Here is a 22,688-nt window from a genome sequence, read left to right as displayed (position 1 = left end):
ACCCTAACCCTGAACCTTACTCTGATCATAACATAAACCCTAGATCTAAACCTGACCCTAATCCTAAACTAAACCCTAACACTAGGCCTACTTATAACCTAATACCTAAACCTAACTTACCAATGGCTTTAGACCTAAACCTAATTCGAAATCTAGCCTGAACATTAGCTCTAGAACTAAACATAATCCTAAGTCCTAGCCCTAACAAAAACCCTTACTAACACAAACACTAACTCTACACTAGACCTTAACCTAGTTCTAATTCTGGCTTTAACCCTAACTTTAACCCTAACCCAAACACTGACACTGCCTTTAACACTAAATCTACCTCTAAACCTCAAACTAACAAAATCCTAAATCTAATTCTTGACCCAGCCATAACCCTAACCCTAAAACTCGCCTTAATCATAACGTTAAATCTTACATTACCCATAGCCCTATTCATAGGTCTAAATGTAACACTAAATTTAGAGCTAATTTTAGCCTAAACTTAGCCCTAATCATAACTCTAAACCTAATATTAGCCCTATATCTAACCATAGCCTTCACCTTAGTCCTAAGATAGATCAAAGCCTAACTCTTACTCTAAACATAAACCTAGACCTGTCCCTAACTCTCACCCTAACACTAGCCCAAATCTTAAACTCAACTTAGCCCTAAACCTAGCTCTAAACCTACCCATTACCCTAACCCTAAACCTAAACTTATTGATATTTCTTTCCCAAACACTAATGTTAACCCTAACCCTAACTGGAAAACTAACCATAGACATAACCCCAAAATTTACACTCAGCATAGGCCTAACTCTAGATCAAACCATAAACCTAACCATAAACCTAAACATAACATAGCTCTAATCCTAACCCTATCACTAATTCTAACTCTAAAGCAAAATCTAAACCTAACCTAACCCTATCCGTTACCTTAACCCTAATGCTAACATTAATGATAACCCAAGCCCTAACTCTAACCCTAACTCTAAACCTACTGTAATCCTATCCCTAGTCCTAACCCTAAACCTAGCCCTAACCCTAGCTCAAAACCTACCTTTATTTTTAACATAACCCTAAACCTAAACCTAACCCTAGTTCTAACACTAACTGTAACCCTAACTCAAGGCATATTCCTAACCATAACTCTAGTTCTAACCTAAGCTCTAAACCTTTCCATTACCCTAACCATAACTCTTACTCTAATCCTAACCCTAAGCCTAACCTTAGCCCTATCACTAAAGCTAACTGTATCAATTACCCTAAACAAAACCTGAACCTTTAAACAAACCCTAACTATACATTAACCCTAATTCTAATGCTAATTTGAGCCATAAACCTAAATCCTTACCTAAGCCAAATCCTAATCCTAATAATCCCCTGAACTCTATTCCTGACCCTTAGCCTAAATCTAACCATACACTAGACGTAGCCATAAGCCTAACCCTAAAACTATCTTTAACCATAACCCTAGATCTGATATTAGCCCTAGCACTAATCCTAGCCCTGAACCTAAAACAAACGCTTGCCTCATCCTAGCCCTAAATCTAGCCTTAATTATAACCCTAACCTGAATTGTAACCCTAACACTAACTCTAACACTCACGCTACGTCTAAACCTAGATATAGTGCTAATCCTTATCCTAAACTTAAACCTAACCCTATCCCTATTGCTAGGCCTAAGCTGAACACTAACCCTAGCCCTAATACTAGGCTTAATTTGACCCTATTCAAAATCATAACTCAAATTTTAGCCCTATCACTAACTCTAACTCTCACACTAACCCTATTCTTAGTACTAACCCTATCTCTTACCATAACTCTAACCCTGGCCCTAACCCTTGCCATATTCTTAATCCAAGCCCAATATTGAATTAAACATAACTATAAATGTAACCCTAACTCTAACACTAACACTAGCCCTAACCCTAATACAAATTGTAAAAATAGCCCTAACCCTAGGACTAAAACAAAACCGAGAAATGGACCTAAACCTAAACCTTGACTTAAACCAAACTCTAAACAACTACCAGAACTAATCCTAGCTCTAATTGAGTCCTAACCCTAACCTTAAAACTAATCCTGACCCTGACTCATATTCTAACACTCACCCTAGCTTTAAACAGGACACTAACCTTACACCGAAACCTAACAGAAAACCTTGCCCTAATTTGAGTCCTAAATCAAACCCCAAAACTAACCCTGACCCAGACTCCTATCCTAAGAATAACTCTAGCTCTAAATATCACCCTGACTTTAAAACTAACACTAACACTAGAACTACCCCTAACCCTAACCCTAAAGCTAACCCTAATTGTAACCCTGGTTCTTACATTACCTGTTGCCCTATCCCTATCCCTAACACTAACACAAAAACTAGCGCTAATCCAAGCACTACACCTAGCTTTAGCCCTAACCCTAACCCTAACCCTACCCCTACCCCTAACACTAGCTCTAACCCTATCCCTAACCATAAGCAAAACCCTAACCCTAATGGTAATCCTAGACCTATCCTTAATACTCAGCCTAATCAAAACTCTCACCATATTAATAGTTCTAATACAACACGTAGAGTGAATTCTAGGCCTAAATCTAGCCTTAAGCATAAACTCAACCCTAACCCTAGCCCTAACCCTAAACCTAAACCTAACCCTAGCCTTAGTCTTAAACCTTACTCAAAGCCTAACCATTACCATAAATATAAACTTAGAACTATACTTTACTCTAAACCCTAACCCTAACCCTAACCCTAAACTTAACCCTATCCCTAAACCTAGCTCTAAAACCAACACCTTACCTAACCATACAGCTAACTGTATTGATAACTCTAGCCTTAACCCTAACCATAACCCTAAACCTAACCAGAAAACTAACAATAGACCTAAACCTAAAACTAACACTCGCCATAGCCCTAACCCTAGTTGAAAACCTAATCCGTACCGTAAACCTAAACATAACCGTAGCCTTAACATTAACCCTAAAACTAAATCTAACCCTAAACCCAAACCTAAACCTATATCTAACCATATCTATTACCCTAACCCTTATCCTAACCCTAATGTAACCCTAGCCCTAACCTTAACCCTAATCCTAAATCAACAATAATCCTGTCCCTAGACCTAAGACTGAACCTAATACTCGATCTAACCCTAGTACTAAAACTAGCTCAAACCCTAGCCCTTACCCTAAACATAACCCTAGCCCAAACCCTAACCCAAATCCTAGCCCTAATCCTAACCTTAACCATAGCCCAAACTCTAGCTCTAACTCTATCCATTACCCTAAACATAAGCCTAAACCTAAAGCTAAACCTAACCCAAGCCCTAACCCTAACCCTAACCCTTACTATAACCCTTACTCTATCCCTAGCCCTGATTCTAACCTGAAGCCTTAACACTTACTCAATCCCTGACCCTTACCCTTAACCTAACCTTAAGAAAATGATATGCCTAACCTAATCCTAATTCTAACCCTTGCCCTAATCCTATTCTTAAAACTAGAATTAACCTTAGCTCTAATCTCACCCATTACCCTAACCCTAACCATTAACATCATGATAACCTTAGCCCTAAATTTATACATGCTAAGAGCCACAGCTAAGTAATATGATACATGGCATTTTTGGTTGAAAGGTGACAGTGATGCTAGCAAGCCATTGAGATGATATGATTATGTTAAGATTTGCATTCATATGGATATTGGAATCCTGCTGTCAACCTCTGCCTGCTACGAAACTCCTGGAGAGTTCCCATTGGTTGGGGAAGTGCGGTAGGAGGGAATTCCGGAGGAGAAACCGCCTCTTGGGTTCCGGTAGAAAGCCGAGTGTTATCTTCCCTGGCTCATATGGGGCATTGGCGGCAGTTTCAAAAAATAAAGTTTGTTCCTGCTTGAGTGGCTCGTGATTTTGTGCCCACCCAGACTGCGGCAATTGGTGGCCTGTACGGGGAATGCCTGAAGCTTGGAGGTGAGTAAAATTGCTCGCCCCTGAGGGAAGGCAACAGAATGGGTGACCCTTTCAAAAAACAATGTGTTCTTGTTTTGATTCATTTTGTTTTTGTTTCAAGCTGCCTATCCCTAGAATTTTCTCAGGCAAACTGGGAAAAATGGTTGGCTCAAGGTTTGAAGTTGTTTGGCCATGAGAAAGAGAAAATTGATACAACTACTCTTTGTTCCATTTTAGTTTCATTCTGTTTCGGTTTTGTTTTATGCTATCTTATTGGGTTGGGTTACCTTTATAATAGATTAGAAACTAGTAAAAAACAAACCAAAAGACTGTTAAGTAAATTGGTAGAGGTCCAGACTATGGTACAAAACATGTTAGGTCAAGCAAAAGAGAAGATCTCTCGAGCTAGTCAGACAGAGGAAAATTTGAAGAAAGAAAGCTTAGAGGAAAAACAACCATCAGGTGGGGAATTACAACAGGAGGCTGCTACTAACTCCGTTCTATCACCAGAAGGCGTAATTCAACCAACAGCTCCATCGATAGCTGAGCGGCCCTCAACTCCCGTAGTTGATGGACGGAATCCTGAGGCAGGACCCCAAAGATTAGCATGCCCTGTACTTGAGCAGGCAGGAGGGCAATGAATTCACTGTGCTTTAGATTTCAAAAGAGTGAAGCAATTAAAGGAGGCTGTAACAACCTATGGGCTGCAAGCACCCTTCACCATAAGTATGTTCGAATCTATTACCAACCTCGACATGATACCAGCAGATTGGGCTAACATGTGTTGATCTGTGCTAAATGGAGGGCAATATTTGTTATGGAAGGTTGCCAATGAGGAATTTGCACGGAGACAGCTAGGTAAAATGCAGCAGTCGGTTACCCTCAAAGAAATCTAGAAATGTTGTTAGGAAAGGGACCTTATGAGGGTCAACGGCAAAAAATTGAATATGATCCTGGTGTATATGCACAAATTGCTGTAGGTGCGGTTAGGGCATGGAAAACTTTACAGGGACATAGAGATTTACAAGGACAATTATTTAAGGTAATACAAGGAACTAATGAACCTTACACTGAATGTGTAGATAGGCTTATTCAGACAGCTTCTAGAATATTTGGAGATACAGAACAGGCAATGCCATTTGTAAAACAACTGGCTTATGACCCAAGAAAATTGTTGCTGCAGAGAGGTCATTAGACCATGGAGACATGAAGATTTAAACACATATATTAAATTATGTAGAGACATTAATGAACAAGGGCAAGTCTTAGCAGCAGTACAACAGGCTTTAAATTCCAGGCCAAAAACATGCTATAATTGTGATCAAACAGAACATTTTAAAAGGAGTCGCCCCATAGGAGGAGGGTTTAACAAACCTAGGCATCAAAGGAATAGAATACCGGGTATTTTCCCATGATACTGTAGAGGGAGACATTGGGCTAATGAATGCCATTCTCAAACCACCATAGAGGGTATTCCGTTATCAAAAAACGGACAAGGACCAAGTGTTTACCCATGATATCATGGAGGAAGGCATCAGGATCCATTGCCAAAAAACGGATTGGAGGGCCCAATGCTCCGGGGCCCAAAACCACAAATATACGGGGCAATGGAGGAACCCAGCAGCACCATCAATGTAGTACCAAGGACGAATTATCCATTAAATCCCTCATCAGACAAACTATAGAGAGTGCAGGTTTGGACATTTGCGCCTCTGCCAGAGCAGTATTAACTCCAGAGATGGGAGTTCAAATCATTCCCACAGGAGTAAAAGGACCTCTTCACCAAGGAACAGTAGGCTTATTATTGGGATGCAGTTCTTCTACACTAAAAAGACTTATGATAAGTCCCAGGGTAATTGATCTCAATAATGAAAGTGAAATAAAAATTATAGCTAGTTCTCCAAGAGGTATATCAGTAATTTCACCAGGAGATAGAATAGCACAGTTATTAATAGTACCCAGCCTACATGATAAATTTTCCAGTCGTGCTGTAGAAAGAGGTACCAGGGTATTAGGCTCCACAGGTGTAGATTGGGCTATGCTGTCTTTAAATTTACATTCTTGCCCCATGCTAAAACTAAATATTCAAGGACATGAATTTAATGGGCTACTGGACACAGGTGCTGACCTTAACATCATATCTCGTCAAGAATGGCCAAAACATTGGCCATTACAACAAGCAACTCAAATGCTTTGTGGCCTAGGAGTGGCAGATAATCCCCATAGAAGTGCAAGGGTATTAGATTGGAAGGATCCTGAAGGATGTGAAGGAACTATACAGCCCTATGTATTGGATCATCTTCCTATAAATTTATGGGGACAAAATGTCCTAGATCAATTAGGTTTGACATTAACAAATAACATCAGTCCTAACGCGCCCACTACTAGGGCTAGACAAGGCTTTAGTATAGAAAAAAGATTAAGAGAACAAGAACAAGGTATGACAGCACCAATTCAAATAGATCAAGAAATAAATAGACATGGATTGGGTTTTCAAAAAGGGCCACTGAGAAATCAGAAATTACTTGGAAATCAGAAAGACCAGTGTGGGTTCCTCAGTGGCCCCTGACTAAAGAAAAGATACAAGTAGCCCATGACCTAGTCAAACAACAATTAGCGGAGGGACATATACAACCTTCCGTATCTCCCCATAATACTCCCATTATTGTCATTAAAAAGAAATCTGATAAAAGGAGATTATTGCAAGATTTAAGAGCCATTAATAATGAGATGGTTATTATGGGACCTGTTCAATCAGGGATTCCCCAATTGTCTGCTTTATCAGAAACTTGGTATGTTTAGCTATAGATATTAAAGATTGTTTTTTTCAATTCCAATTCTTCCTGAGGATAGTCCAAATTTTGCATTTACTATCCCTGCACTAAATCATGAAGGTCCTAATCAGAGATATTAATGGATAGTACTCCCTCAAGGGATGGCTAATAGTTCAACTATGTGTCAAATTTATGTTAACAAAGCAATCCAGCCACTTAGAAATCAAAATCCTGAACTACAAATATTTCACTATATGGATGATGTGTTATTGGCACATAAAGATAAAATGTTATGCCACACTTACAAATTTATTAAAAAGTTATAATCTAGAGATAGCAATAGATAAAGTTCAATTAAATCTTCTAATTAATTATATAGGAGTTCTATTATCCTCAACCATTGTCCATCCACCAAAAATTCAAATACGAGTAGATCAACTCAAATCACATAACGACTTTCAAAAGTTATTGGGAGACATAAATTGGATAAGGCCTTATCTAGGCATACCAACAGGAGAGCTAGGACATTTATTTAATATCCTAAAACGCCCATCAGATCCAAATTCACCCCGCATGTTAACACCTGAAGCAAGAAAGGTATTAAAAATCATTGAAACATATATGGAAAATATGCATTTGGATAGAATTGATATAAGTTTGCCTTTATTATTTATTGTACTACAAACAAAAAATATTCCTACAGGAGTATTTTAGCAAGAAGGTCCATTATTGTGGATACATTTATCTTATTCTCCTAATACTATTCTTACTAGATATCCTGAGGCTGTAGGACAATTAATTCTCAAAGGAATAAAAGCAGAAAAGGGAGTGTTTGTGATTTCTCCCAATAAAATCATTGCTCCATATACTATGAATCAAATTGATGAGTTAGCTAATGAGTTAAATACTTGGGCAATAATCATGTCTAAATCTAATGTTTCATTTAATAATCACTTACCATCTAATCCTTTGCTGTCTTTTTGGTCTAAGCATCCTGTAGTTTTTCCAAAAATGACGAGAAAAACCCCTATCATGAATGCTCCAAATATATTCACTGATGGGTCAAATAATGGTACAGCAGAAATAGTTAGCCCTGATCAAACTTTTACATTTTTAGTACCCAAAGAGTTAGCTCAAAAGGTAGAGCTTAATGTAGTATTACAAGCTTTTATGATGTTTAAAGATTCTGTATTTAATTTATTTTTTGATAGTCAGTATGTAGCTAATGCTATAGTATCCCTTGAAGATGCTGGTAGGATTTCCCCTTCCTGTATTGTTTCTCTTTGTTTTCCACTATACAAAGTCTAATCTGGGACAAAAAAGATCCATTATTTATAGGACATATCAGGGCACATACAGGATTGCCTGGAGCCCTTAGTTTGGGCAATGAATTTGCAGATAAATCTACACATGACATACATATTTTCTCCACAATAGAAGAAGCTATAAACTTTCATAAAAGCTTCCATGTCAATGCTAATACTTTACAAAAGCATTTTAAAATAACTAAAGAACAAGCCAAACATATAATAAAACAATGTCAAAATTCTGTGACATTTTTACCACAGGTTAATCTTGGAGTCAATCCTAGAGGACTGATACTTAACCATATTTGGCAGATGGACGTCACACACTTGCCAGAATTTGGAAAATTAAAATATTTGCATGTTACAGTTGATGCTTCTTCCGGATTTTTGATGGGCTCCCTTCATGCCAGAGAAAAAACTAAAGATATTATAGCTCATTGCTTAGAAAATTTTGCCACTGTTGGCGTTCCAAAACAGTTAAAAATAGATAATCCTCCTTGTTATGCTTCTACCTCTTTTAAACAATTTTGCTCATCATTTGGCATTACTCACATAACAAGAATTCCATACAATCTACAGGGACAAGGCATAGTTAAAAGAGCTCATCAAACTATTAAAATGTACTTATTAAAACAAAAGGAGGGAATTGGAAAGGGGTATATATCCCCCAAAGATAAACTTAAAATAACCCTTTTCACTCTTAACTTTTTAAATTTGGATTCATCAGGGCTTAGTGCTGCGGAAAGACATTTGTGTCCAATAAATATACATAAGCCTAAGGTACTTTGGAAGGATATTCTAACAGGACAATGGAAAGGTCCTGACCCAGTGATTGTCTGGAGTCAGGGCTCTGTTTGTGTTTTTCCACAGGGAGAACAGCAGCCGACTGGGATTCCAGAGAGATCAACCAAAACAATTTCTACAAACCAAAAAGAAGATGATTTGACTCAAATCCATAACAACTGATATCCAGAACTCCAGCTTGGCTATTCTTACATCTGCGACAGTGATTACCACGATGCTTTTTTCAATATCTATTTTATTATTGCTTTTTCCCACATCATAAAGTTCAATTTTATTTTTGAGCTCATACAGACCTAGGTTAATGTTTTTCTGATCAGTTTTATTTTTTGACTGTGGAGTTTTTAAACATCGCAATGGAGATTTCACCTAGGTAAAGCTACAAGGCCTTTACTATTGTCATGTGTGTTGTATGTTACGTGTGCACATTTCTGTTTTGTGTTGTATGTCTGTATGTGCGTGTGTCCAAATATCATATATGAAGAGTGCTCATGAATAAATGGATCCTAATTTTTTTATTATTCACGTGATTTTAATGGTTTAATTTAAATTGGGTAAACAGCTGTTGAAGATTGTTTTAATATGTGTACAAATAAGCAGGTTAACAGATCTGTTTGTATACTTTCACCTTACCTTTTCATTATATTTAATAATTCTGTTCAGGATAATGTAAATTGTTCTAAAAATTGTTTTCTTAGTACCTGTTAAAATGTTACATATATTTTTTAACATCATTGTCAGAATTTCTATTTTCATCCCAGTTCCGGTGAAGACAAAGATGAAACCAAACTACAACTTCTTTGATAATTACCACAACAAACTGTATAAACTGATACATCAATAAATTATAACTCAACAAGTAATGCTCAATCAATGAGTCGTTTTATTTTGGGAGGAAATGGACATATTGATAGATTCCTCCACTTTGAACTGCTTACAAAACTTGCCTGGACTATGTATCACTTGTATGCACTGTGATCTATCTGTTGATGGAGCGAATTATGGCAATGCTAGCGTATCTTTGCTGATGTGTCACCAGTGAAGTAATTTTTCCTAAGGAGCCATCAATGGACTTGGTGTCGTGGCATTTCTGTATCCTCCTCCCTTCTACTAGTGATGGTCTAATTTTGGGGGCCAAAAGAGGTGAGGCAAAGAACCTCACCCCCCCACTGATGCATAGGCCTATCCACAAGTATGGCTATATGCTGGACCACTAGTCAGTGACGGGTATGATCCAATTGCAGTGGTATCAACCTAAGACAGGAGGCTGACACCTAAAGGTCAGTTTTCCAATGACAGGTAAGAACCATATGTTTAATTGGACATACCAAACAGGCATGGTCCCTAGGCACATTGCTTGTTGCTTAATTAAACCGAAGGGGGGAGATGCTAATAGCCACAGCCAAGTAATATGATACATGGCATTTTTGGTTGAAAGGTGATGCCAGCAAGCCATTGAGATGATATGATTATGTTAAGATTTGCATTCATATGGATATTGGACTCCTGCTGTCCACCTCAGCCTGCTATAGGACTCCTGGAGAGTTCCCATTGGTTGGGTAAGTGCGGTAGGAGGGAATTCTGACAGAGGAACCGGCTCTTGGGTTCCAGGAGAATGCCGCGTGTAATCTTCCCAGGCTCGTATGGGGCATTGGCGGCAGTTTCAAAAAATAAAGTTTGTTCCTGCTTGAGTGGCTCGTGGTTTTGTGCCCAGCCAGACTGCGGCATAAGCCTACTCTAGCCCTAATTGTAAACCTAACTCTAGGCCTAACCATAAACCTAACCATTGCCGTAGTCCTAACCCTAGCTCAAATTCTAACAATTATGCTATACTTAACACTAAACCTAGTCCTAAACCTAAACCTAACCCTAACTCCAACCTGATATCTAAACCTGTCCATTACCTTAACCCTAATGATAACCCTAATCCTAACCCTAGACCTAATCCTAAACCTAAACCTTTCCTTAGCATTAACCTTAGCTCAAACTTTAACCCACAACCTAAACCTAAGCCTAGCCTAAACCCTAAAGCTAACCCTAACTCTAGCCCTAATCTTAAACATAACCCCAGCCCTAAGCCTACCTCTAACGCTATCCATTACCCTAATGCTAACCATAAACCTAATGCTAACCCTAGGCCTAACCCTTACCCTATCCATTCCCCTAAACCTAACCTGAGCCATAAAACTAACCTGAAGCCTAAACTTACCCTTATCCATTACCCTAACCCTAACTCAAACCTAATGCTAATTTGAGCCATAACCATAAAACTCAACCTAACCTAATCCAAAACTGGCTCTGATAATTACAATATCCCTAGCTCTCAAATTGAACCTCACCCTAAACATAACTCTGACACTAGTTCTAGCCATAAATCCTACCCGAAAACTATCTCTAACCATAACCCTAGACCTGATATTAGCACTAGTCCTAAGTCTAGCCATAACTCTAACACAAATGCTAGCCCTCATCCTAGACCTATGCCTAGCCTTGATCCTAACCCAAACCCTAACTCTAGCCCTATCCCTAATTTTATCTTTTGCCCTAGTTCTGAACCTTGCTGTAACCCCATCCGTTACACAAATCTAAAGCTAACTCTAGCTCTAGTCTTAACCCTTAAACTAATTCTAGACCTGATCCTAGCCCTAATTTAGCCCTAACCTTACAACTAGCAGTAAGAATAACTCTAACTCTCACCCTAGCCCTATACCTAGATATAACCCTATTCCTTACCCTAACCGTAAAACTTGCCCTAACCTTAGCCCTAACACTAGCCCTAGCCCTAACCCTAGAACTAACCATAACTCTAAGTCCAACCCTAATACTAAGCCTAAAGCTCACCCTAACACTAGCCCCAACACTAACATTAATCCTAAAACTAGCCCTAAACTAGTTCAAGCCCTAAAACAAAACCAAGCCATAGCCCTAACCCTAACCCTTAACCTAAACCAAAACCTAAGCCTACACCTAGACATAACCTTAGCCCTAATTCCAGTCCTAACTTAACCCTAAAACTAACCTTGAGCCTGACTCTGACCTTACACTAACCCTAGTTCTAACATCACCCTAAAAGTATACCTAACCCTAAAACTAGAACTAGCCCTAACCATGACCATAAAAGTAACCCTAATCATAACTCCAGTTCTTACATTAGCCGTAGCCCTAATCCTAGCACTAACCTAACGCCAAACCTATTTCTAAACTGGTCCCTACACCTCGTTTTAACCCTAAACCTAATCCTAGCCCTAATCACTACCCTAAACTTAACCCTTGCCCTAAAACTGGTCCTAACCATAAACCTAACCCTAGACTTAATCCTAACCATAATCCTAGCCCTAACTCTAACTCTAACCATATCCATTACCCTAAACATAACCCTAAACCTACTGCTAATCCTAAACCTAGACCTGACACTAACCCTAACTATTTCCTTAGCCCTAACCATAGCTCAATCCCTAACACTTACCCTAAACCTAACCCTAATACTAACCCTAGACCTAACCCTAACCCTAACCGTAGCCCTAATTTTAACCATAACACTAGCCCTAAACCTATCGATTACCCTAAACATAACCCTAACCCAAACATAGCTCTAAATATAGTTCTAGCCCCACTCATTACCCTAACCCTAACTATAAACCTCATAAAAACACTAGCCCTAACCCTAAACCTACTCTAACCCTAACTGTAAACTTAACCCTGGTCCTAACCCTAAACCTACACTAACCCTAACTGTAAACCTAATCCTAGACCTAACCGTAAACCTATCCCTTGCTATAGTCCTAATCCTAGCTGAAATCCTAACAGTTACACAAAACCTAACATGAACCCTAGTCCTAAACCTAAATCTAACCCTTTCCATTTAGGCCTAACCCTAAACCTATTGCTAACACTAACCTTATCCTTACCTAAACCTAACCTGAACACTAAACCTAACCCTATCAATTACTCTAACTGTAACCCAAACCCTAATGCTAATTCGAGCCCTAAAACTAAACCAAAACCTAACCCAAACTCTGAACAAGCACTGACTCTAATAACACACCTAGCTCTAAACCTGACCCTTACCCTAAACATAACCCTTAAACTAGACCTAGCCTTAAAACTAACCCTAACATTATCCCTAACCACAACCCTAGACCTGACATTAGCACTATACGTAATTCTTGCCTTAAACGTAACACAAACCCGAGCCCTCATCCTAACCCTAAAACTACCGTTAATTCTAACCCGAACACTAACCCTAGCCCAAACCCTAATATCAACCCTCTCCCTAGTTCTGAACCTAGGTATAACCACATCTTTTCCCCTAATCCTAACCCTAACACTACCACTAACACTAACCCTAGATCTAAGCCTAGGGTTAATCCTAACACTAACCATAGCTCTAAAACTAGCCCTAATTTATTGTTAACTGAAACCCTAACTCTAACCCAAGCCCTAAGACTAACACTAACACTAGCGCTAGACATATATCTAGTACCAACTTTATCTATTGCCTAACCCTAACACTAGCCCTAATTTTAGTCCTAACCCTAGCTATAGTCCTAAACCTAGAACTAACCCTAACTCTAAATCTAACCCTAACTCTAAACCTAAACCTCATCCTAACACTAGGCCTAACACTAATTCTAAATTGAAAACTAAACCCAAGCACAAACACTAAACCTAATGCTTTCACTAGCCCTAACCCTAGCTCAAACTCAAACCCTTACTCTAAACATAACCCTAGCTCTAAACTTAATGCTATCCCAATCCCTAATCCTAAGTGTAACCATAGCCCAAATTCTAGCTCTAAATTTATCCATTACCTTAAACATAACCCTAACCCTAATTCTAACCCTAGCCCTAACCCTAACGTTAACCCTAACCCTGACCCTAACCGTAGCCCAGATTCTAACCCTAACCCTCCCCTAGCCCTAACCACAGCTCAATCCCTAACACTTGCCATAAACCAAACCCTAACACTAACCCTGGGAGTAACCCAAATCCTTGCCCTAATCCTAACCTTAACCTAAGCTCTAACACTAGCAGTAAACCAATTCATTACTCTAAACATAAACCTAAAGCAAATGCTAACCCAAGGCCTAACCCTAAACCTATCCCTAACACTAACTCTATACATTACCCTAAACCTAGCCTGAACTGTAAACCAAACAATCCATTACTCTAACCCTAACCATAAATCTAATGCTAATTTGAGCCCTAAACTTAAACCTTAACCCCAACAAAACCCATACTCTGACCTTGGTAATAACCTAGCTCTATACCTGACCCCTAGACTAAACTTAACCCTTACACTACACCTATCCATTAACCTATCCCTAACCATAACAATAGACCTGACATTATCCCTAACACTAACACAAACCCTAGCCCTCATCCGAGCACTAAACCTAGACTTAATCCTAACCCGAACCCGAACCCTAGCCCTATCCCTAAATATAACCCTTGCCCTAGTAGAGAACCTAGGTATAAAACCCCATCCTTTCCCCTAAAACTAACACTAATCGTAGCCCGAACCATAGCCCTAACCCTTACACTAATCATAGTGCTAATCCTAGCCCTATTTGAACCCTAAACTTAACCCTCCCCTGAAACCTAGCCCTAAGACTAACTCTAACTCACACCCTAGCCCTATTTCGATTGATAACCCTATTCATTACCATAACCCTCACAATAGCCCTAACCTGGGCCCTAAACCTAGGCACACCCTAACCGTAGATCTAAACATTATTCTAAATATAACCCTAATCTTAAGCCTAAACCTCATTCTACAACTACCTCTAACACTATTGCTAATCCTAATACTAGCCCTAATCCAAGCCCTAGCCCTAAAACAAAACCGAGCCATTGCTCTAACCCTAAACCTTAACCTAAACCAAACCCTAAGCCATAACTAGTTATAAGCTGGGCAATAATTTGAGTCCTAGGCCTAAAACTAACCCTCACCCTGACTCATATCCAAACACAAACCCTAGCTCTAAATATCACCCTAACCCTAAAACTAATGCTAACACTAGACCTAGCTGAAATCCTAACCCTAAAACTAATCCAAATCGTAACCCTAGTTCTTACATTGGCCTTAGCCAAACTTTAGCCTTAACTCTAATACAAAAATAGACCTAATCTGAGACCTAACACTAGATTTAACCCTAACCCTAACCATAAAACTAGCTCTAAACCTATCCCTAATCCTAGCCCTAACCCTACATTTAATCCTATCCATTACCCTAAGTCAAACCCTATTCATAATGCTAACTCTAGTCCTAATCCTAATCCTTAGCCAAACCCAAACAATAACTCTATTACTAGTCCTAACATTAGTCCTCATTCTAGATCTAAGCCTAAGGCAAAACCTCACACTAACCTTCCCCATTATTCTGACCCTAACACTAATTATAGGTCTAAACCTGATCCTAAAAAGAAACCCAAACCTTAAACTAGCCCTACAGTAAACATATACCTAAATTTAACCCTAACAATAGCCCCAGACCTAAACCTAATCCTAATCCAAGCTATTACTCTAGCCGTTGACCTAAACAAAAACTTAGTGCAAGCCCTAACAATAACCCTTAACCTAAACCAAACACTAACCCTACCACTAGACCTAACCCTAGTCCTATTCGGGCTTTCACCCTAACCCACACTTTAATCTGAACACTGGCCCTGACAGTAACATTAATCTTAGCTCTAAACCAGACCTTAAGCAAAACCTAAACCTAACACTAGACGCAGCCATAACCCTAACCCTAAAACTTGCTCTAATCAAAACCCTAGATCTTATGTTACATAAAGCACTAACCCTAGGACTAAACCTAACACAAAACTTAAATAACCCTACCCCTAATTGAGGCCTAAACCTACCCTAAGCCTAACCTTAACCCTAACCCTAACCCTAGTCCTAACCCTAACCCTAAACCTCACCTTATTTCTAACCCTAGCTCAAAGACTAACCATTAGCTAAAACATAACCCTAGCAATATCTCTAACTATTACCCTAACCATAGCCCTAATTCTAACCTTAACCCTCGACCTAACATTAGCTCTAACCCTAGCCATTTCCCTAACTCTAACTCTAACCCTAATGATAACCCTATTCTTAACAATAACTGAAACCCTAACCCAAACCATAAATCTAACTCTAGACCTAATTCTAAACCTAAACCTTGCCATAGCCTTAACCCTAACTCAAATTTAACTCTTAACCTAAAACCAACAAGTAAACCTAGCCCTAAATCTATACTTAAACCTAAACCTAACCTTAACCATAAAGCTAACCTTACATCTAACCCAATCTATTAACCCAATCTATTACCCTAAACCTAATACTAACCCTAATGAAAAGCCTAGCCCTAACCCTAAACCTAACCCTGAACATAACACTAAACTGAAACCCTCGTCCTAGACCTAACCCTAGCTCAAAACCTAACCTTTACCATAAATATAGCCCAAACCATAAGCCTAAGCTAGCCCTAACCCAAAATCTAACCTAACTCTAGCACTAACCCTAACCTAACCCTAGCCCTAACCAGAGATCTAATCCTATATATTATCCTTATGATAACCCTAATCCTAATGCTAACCCTAGGCATAACCCTAGCCCATTTTCTAACCCTAAAGCTCTCCATTGCCCTAAACCTTCCCTCAAACCTAAACCTAACCCACTCAATTACTCTAACCCTAACCCTAGTGCTCATTTGAGCCCTATCCCTAAACCTTAAACTAAAACAAACCCTAACACTGATCCTGACTCAAAAAATACACCTAGATCTAAATCTGGCCCTTACCCGAAGCCTAACACTTACACTAGGCATAGACACAAACCTAACCCTAAATATACCCAAAACTGTAACACTAGACCTGACATTATCCCTAGCCCTAATTCTAGACCTAACCCTACAACAAATCCTAGCCCTCATCTTAGCCCTTAACCTAGCCTTAAACATAACCCTAACCCTAACCCTAGCCCTTACTCTAATTTTAACCCTCACCCTACCTCTAAACCTAGCTATAACACCATACCTTACCCTAAAATTATCTCTTATCTTAGCCCTAACACTAGGCCTAAGCTAAATACTAACCCTAGCCCTAATCCTATCCCTAACTTAGCCTTACCCATAAAATTAACCAAAACCCTAGGCCTAAGACTAACCGTAACTCTCCCCCTAGACCTAGCCCTAGTTCTCACCCTATCTGTTACCGTAACCATAACCATAACCCTTGCCCTATAATTAAACCTAGCCCTAACGCTAAATCTAACCCTAAATCCAAACCTAACCCTAACCCAAAGCCTAAGCCTAACACTAACACTAGCCCTAACCCTAATGCTAATCTTATAACTAGCCCCAACCCTAAACCTAGGACTAAAATAAAACTGAGCAATGGCCCTAATCCTAAACCTTAACTTAAACCAAACCTTAACACTATACCTAGACATAATCCAAGCCCTATTTTGAGTCCTAACCCTAACCTTAAAACTTACCCTGACCCTGACACATATCCTAACACTGATCCTAGCTCTAAAGACCACCCTAAACTTAAACCTAACCCTAAAGTAACTCTAGCCCTAATTCAAATCATAACCCTAACCTTAAAGCTAACCCTGAAACTGACTGATATCCTAACAGTCATTCTAGCTCTAAACACAGCCCTCACCTTAAACCAAACACTAACAGTAACCCTAGCCCTTATTTAAGTCCTAAACATAACCCTAACTAACCCTGATGCTGACTCATATCCCAACAATAACCCTAAATCTAAATATTACTCTAATCTTAAACCTAAACCTAACACTAGACCTACCCCTATCTGTTACCCTAAAACTAATCCTAATGTAACCCTGGCTCTTACATAGCCAATGCCCAAATCTAGCTTTAATCCTAACAAATAAACTAGCTCTAATTAGAGCTCTAAACCTATATTTAATCCTAACCCTAACCCTAACCCTAAATCTAGCATTAATCCTAGCTCTAAGGCTATCACTTTACCTAAGAAAAACCCTAACCCTAATGGTAACCCTAGACATATCTTTAATCCTTAGTCAAACCAAAATCCTAGCCCTATTAATAGCCCTAACTCTAGTCCTCATTCTAGCTCTAACCCCATCCCAAACTCTAATGCTGACCCTTATTCTGACCCTAACACTACCCCAGGTCTAAAACTGACCCTAAGCCTAGACAAAACCCTAACACTAGCATTAGACCTAACCAAATTCTAAATCTAGCCTTAACTCTAGCCCTAGACCTAAACATAAACCTAGCCCTAGCCCTAATAATAATCCTAAACATAACTCAAACACTATTCCTAACACTAGACATAAACATAGTCCGATTTCTGGCTGTAACCCTAACACTAACTCTAACCCAAACACTTATCCTGCCTTTAGAGTAAACCTATCTCTAAATATGACCCTACCCAAAAATCTAAACCTAACACTAAACCTAGCCATAAACCTAACCCTAACAACTAGCACTGAACATAACCCTGGCTCTTACATTATCCATAGCCCTAACCCTAGGCCTTAACCTAACACAAAACCTAAAGCTAATCCTAGTCCTAATTCAAGCCTTAAGCATAACCCTAAACCTAACCCTAGCCCTAACCCTAACGTAAACTTTGCCCTAGTCCTAATCCTAGCTCAAAGCCTAAACATTACTCTAAACATAAACCTATACCTATTCTTCAGTCTAAACCTTACCCCAGCCCTAATCATAACTTTAACCCTAGTCCTAAACCTAGCTATAAACTTACCCATTTCTTTAAACCTAAACCTAACCTTATTGATAATCCTAGGCTTAATGCTAAATCTAAACCTAACTGGAAAACTAACCCTAGACCTAACCTTAAACCTCACACTTGCCATAGACCTAACCGTAGCTCAAACCCTAACCCTTACTACAAACGAAAAAATATCCATAGCCCTAACTCGAAGCCTAAACCTCAATCTAACATTAAACATAGCCCTAAATCTACATCTAATCGTATACATTACCCTAACCCTAAACGTATCATAATGATGTTCCTAGCACTAATCCTAACTCTAACCCTATGATTACTATAATTTTATCCCAAAGGTAACCCTAAACCTAACCCTCACCCTAGTCCTAACCCCACCTCAAAACCTAACCTTTATGATAAACATAAACCTAAGCCTAACCCTAGTTTTAATCCTAACCTTAATTCAAGAGCTATTCCTTACCATAAACCTAGCTCTAAACTTAGCTCTAATCCTATCCATTATACTAACCATACCCTTACCCTAATGCAATCTCTAGGCCTAACCTTAACCCTATCACTAACCCTAACCCTATCAATTACCCTAAAACTAATGTGAAATCTAAACAAAACATATCATTACCCTAACCCACACCCTAGTGTTAATTCAAGCCCTAACTCTAAACCCTAACCTCAAACAAACTCTTATACTAACCCTAATAAATCTCATATCTCTAATAAATAAATCTCATATCTCTAAAGCTGATTTTAACACTAAACCTAACCCTTACACTAGATTTATCTATAACCCTAATACTAAAACTATCCACAACCATAAGCTTAGACTTGGCATTAGCCTTAGCACTAATCCTAGCCCTAAACGTAACACAAACCCCAGCCCTTTTCCTATCCCTAAACCTAGCCTTAATCCTAACCCTAAACCTAACTTTAGGCCTAACCGAAAAACTAACCCTACCCTAATCTTAGCCCTAATTAAAACCTATTCCTAACCTTAACCCTAACTCTAGCCCTAAGATAAACACTAACTCTCACCCTATCACCATCCCGAGTTCTAACCCTATCCCTTACCAGAACCCTAATCCTAGCCCTAACCCTAACTCTAGCCCTATCATTAGCTCTAGCCCTAAACTAGATGTAATTTTAACTCTGAATCAAACCCAAACCCTAAGCCAACCCTAAACCTAACTCTGAATCTAATTTTAACCCTAGCCCTAAAACAAAACAGAGCCATAGTCCTAATCCGAACCCTTAACCTAATGAAAACCATAACCCTAACCTTAGCTCTAATTCTAGCTTTAAGTTGAAAACTAGAACTAACACTGACTCTGTCTCTGACCATAATATTAACCCTAGTCTAAACATCAAGCTAACCCTAATCCTAAACCTAACACTAGGCCTACCACTAAACCTAACTCTAAATTTAACCCTAATTTTAACTCTGGTACTTACATTAGACTTACCCCTAACTCTAGCACTAATTTAACCCAAAACCTAACCCTAATCCAAGCCATAACTCGAGTTTTAACCCTAACCCCAATCCTAACCCTAATCAAAACCATAACCCTAGCCCTAACCCTAGCTCTAACCCTATCCATTGCTGTAACCATAACCCTAGGCCTAAAAGTAACCCTATCACTAATCCTAAACCTATGCATTATTCTAAACCAAACCTAAACCCTAAACTTAACCCTATCATTACACTAACACTAACCATAATGCTAATTTAAGCCCTAACTTTAAACCTTAACCTATCCCAAACTTCTAACCCAGACCTTGACCTAATAATACCCCTAGCTCTAAACCTGACACTAACCCCAAACCTAACCCTTATATTACATGTAGCCAAAACCCTAACCCTAAAACTCTCTTTAACCATAACCCTAGATCTGATATTAGCCCAAGCCCTAAACATAGCCCTAACCCTGAAATAAATCATAGTCCTCATCCTAGCCCCAAACCTAACCTTAATCATAACTCTAACCCTAACCATAGCCCTAACGCTAATTCTAACCCTCAAGCTATCTCTAAACCTAGCTATAACATCATTCCTTACCCTAAACTTAACCCTAACCCTAACCCTAGGTCTAAGGTGAACACTTACTCTAGCCCTAATTCCAGCCCAAATTTAAACCTATCCAAAATCCTAAATCAAAACCTAGCCCTAAGACTAACTCTAACTCTAACACTAGCCCTATCCCTACATCTAAACCTATCCATTACTGTAATCCTAAACCTAGCCCTAAACCGAGCCATAACCATTCCCTAATTCTTATTTCTAGTTCTAACTCTAGATCTAAACCTAACTCTAAATCTAACCCTAACCCTAAGCCTAAGCCTAACATTAACACTAGCCCTAGCCCTAATGCTAATCATAATACTAGCCCTAAACTTAACCCTTGCAGTAAAACAAAACCTAACAATAGCCCTAACCCTAAACCTTTACTTAGACCAAACCTTAACACTACACCTAGACATAACCCTAGCCCTAATTCGTGTGGTAATCTTAACCTTAACACTAACCTGACTCATATCCTAAAACTCACCCCAGCTCTAAACACCATCCTAACCTTAAACGGAACCCTTAAAGTAACCCTAGCCTTAATTTGAGTCCTAACACTAACCCTAAAACTAAACCTGACCCTGATTATTATTAACCTAACACTAACACTAACTCTAAATTTCAACCTAACCTTAAATCTAATCCTAACACTAGAGGTTTGATCACTAACCATACCCAAAACTAACCCTAAAACTCTAGTTCTTACAATAGCCTTTGCTCTAACACTAGCCATAACCATAAAACAAATACTAGCCAAAATCTGAACCCTAAATCTAGTTTTAACACTAACCCTAGCCCTAACCCTATCTCTAATCCTATCCCTTACCCTATGCCAAAACCTAAAACTAATGCTAATCCTAATCCTTAACCTAATCCAAAACCTAACCCTATTAGTAGTCCTAACTGTAGTCCTCATTCTAGCTCTAACCAAACCCAAACCCTAACCCTATCTCTGATCTTTATTCTTACCCTAACACTAATCATAGGTCTAAAACTGAACCTAACCCTAAACTGATCTCTAACATTACCCTACTGGTAACCTTATACCTAAACCTAACCCTAACACTAGCCCTATACCTAAACCTAATCCTAATCTATCCATCACTCTAGCAATAGACTTAAAGAAAAACCTAGCCCTAGCCCTATTAATAACTCTTAGCCTAAAGCAAAACACTAACCCTTTCCCTAGACTTAACCCTCATCCTAGTTCTAGCTTTCCCATTAACCATGACCCTTAACTGAACACTGACCCTGACACTAACACTAACCCTAGCTCTAAATATCACTCTAATTCTAAACCTAACTCTAAAACTATACATAGCTCTAACATTAACCATAAAACTAGCCTTAATTATAACAAAGTTTTTAAATTTGCCATAGCCCTAACCTATTGCAAAATCTAGCCTGAACCCAAGCCCTACTCTAGCATTAACACTAAAGCTAACCATAACCCTAACCTTAGCCCTAATCCTAAACCTAAGCCTAACCCTAGACCTAACTCTAAGCATAACACTAGCCCTATCACTACCTCTAACCTTAACGACTACCCTAATGATAACCCTAACACTTCTGCTAACCCTAAGTCGAATCCTAATTCTATCCCTAACACTAACCCTATCCACTACCCTACACCTAACTTGAACTTCAAGCCTAAAACTGACATTAATCTATCCCTAACCATAATGATAACTTGAGCCTTAAACCTAAACCTTAATCTAATAAAAACCCTAACCCTGACCCTGACCTTAACAATACCCATAGTTCTAAACCTGACCCTATCAAGAAACCTGACCTTTACAATAGACCTAGCTATAAACCTAACCCTAAAACTCTCCCTAACTGTAACCCTAGACCTGACATTAGCCCTAGCTCTAATCCTAGTCTTAATACTAACACAAACCTTAGACCACATCCTAGCCATAAACCTTGACTTCATCATAAACCTAACCCTAACCCTAACCCTAACACTAGATCCAGCCCTAAATCTAGGCCTAACTCTAACACTAACCCTAGTCCTAATCCCAGCCATAATTTAGCCCTATCTCTAACCCAATCCTAATCCTAGCCCTAAGATTA

This window comes from Callospermophilus lateralis, chromosome 9 (genome assembly GCF_048772815.1).
Source record: "Callospermophilus lateralis isolate mCalLat2 chromosome 9, mCalLat2.hap1, whole genome shotgun sequence".
In the NCBI taxonomy this organism is placed as follows: Eukaryota; Metazoa; Chordata; class Mammalia; order Rodentia; family Sciuridae; genus Callospermophilus; species Callospermophilus lateralis.
This window is presented reverse-complemented; position numbering follows the sequence as displayed.